This window comes from Bison bison, unplaced genomic scaffold (genome assembly GCF_000754665.1).
Source record: "Bison bison bison isolate TAMUID 2011002044 unplaced genomic scaffold, Bison_UMD1.0 scf7180017863702, whole genome shotgun sequence".
NCBI classification, from domain to species: Eukaryota; Metazoa; Chordata; class Mammalia; order Artiodactyla; family Bovidae; genus Bison; species Bison bison.
The window spans coordinates 989485-991317 of record NW_011494274.1 but is presented as its reverse complement, the minus strand read 5'-3'; positions in this window follow the sequence as shown (position 1 = coordinate 991317).

Below are 1833 nucleotides of genomic sequence, written 5' to 3'. Positions count from 1 at the left end.
TTCATGGAAAGTAGATGGGGAAACAGTAGAAACAGTGACAGACTTTATTTTTTGCCCTCCAAAATCACTACAATGGTGACTGCACCCATGAAGTTAAAAGATGTTTGCTACTTGGAAGAAAAGTTACGACCAACCTAAATAGCATATTCAAAAGCAGAGACATTACTTTGCCAACAAAGGTCCATCTAGTCAAGAGTATGGTTTTTCCAGTAGCCATGTATGGATGTGAGAGTTGGACTATAAAGAAAGCTGAGCGCAGAAGAATTGATGCTTTTGAACTGTGGTGTTGGAGAAGACTCTTGAGAGTCCCTTGGACTGCAAGGAGATCCAACCAGTCAATCTTAAAGGAAATCAGTCCTAAATATTCATTGGAAGGACTGATGTTGTAGCTGAACTCCAATACTTTGGCCACCTGATGCGAAGAACTGACTCATTTGAATAGACCCTGATGCTGGGAAAGATTGAAGGTGGGAGGAGAAGGGGACGACAGAGGATGAGATGGTTGGAAGGCATCACCGACTCAATGGACATGAGTTTGAGTAAACTCCAGCAGTTGATGATGGATAGGGAGACCTGGCGTGCTGCAGTCCATGGGGTGGCAAAGAGTAAGACACGACTGAGCAACTGAACTGAATGGAACTGAATTGACTTTACAAGGCGAGAAGTATAATCCAGATGCTAATTTATTATTATTGTTAAAAAAAAATGAGTGGCCCTGAAAAATGAATGAGAGGCCAAAGAATTGATGCTTTTGAACTGTGGTGTTGGAGAAGACTCTTTAGAGTCCCTTGGACTGAAAGGAGATACAACCAGTCAATCCTAAAGGAAATCAGTCCTGAATATTCATTGGAAGGACTGATGTTGAAGCTGAACTTCCAATACTTTGGCCACCTAATGTGAAGAACTGCCTCTTTGGTAAAGACCCTGATGCATGGAAAGATTGAAGGCAGGTGTAGAAGGGGACGTCAGAGGATGAGATGGTTGGATGGCATGATCGACTCAAAGGACATGAGTTAGAGTAAACTCCGGGAGTTGGCGACAGACAGGAAGGCCTGGTGTGCTACAGTCCATGGGATCACAAAGAGTTGGACATGACTGAGCAACTGAACTGAACTGACTGATGATTAAAGAGGGCTGGAAGTTATTGGTTTGATGAAAATTGTTGCTTTCCTAAAATGGTAAATCAAAAGTTAATTCCTAATTGCCTCTCAGGAAAGACCATTCATTATTCATTGTGAGTATTATCAATGGTTTCTAAAATCTTATACTTCCTAAATTGATTAAGATCATGGAACCTGGAGCCATATTGTTTCAGTTTAAAGCTCTGTGCCTCCACTCAAAAGCTGAGCTGATGTTATTCTACAGTCAAGCAAACTTGGGAAAGTTACATCAGCTCCTCATCAATAAAATGTATATAATAATATAAACAACCACATTAGGTTGGATGAGGACTAGATGAGTTAATAATTACTAATTAAAAATGTCAAGAGCATAAGCTTTGACATATCTTCATAAAGACTTAATTTTTCTTCTGAGTTTTTGATACATAGAATATAATATTACATTAATCCATTGATTTTTATAATATATACAAATAGAAATTGACAGCAAATGAGTACTTGAGATCTTTTGGAGATGATGCAAATAATAGAAATGTTGAAAACTTGATTACCGTGATAGCTGCTCAACTCGGGAAATTTTCTGAAGGAACTGGATTATACATTTAAATAGGTCAGTTATTTCTATTGTATAAAAAGTATATTTCAGTGAAACTATTTAAGTATATATATGAAATTAAGTAAAGAATATATATACACAGAAAAAAGTAAAAAG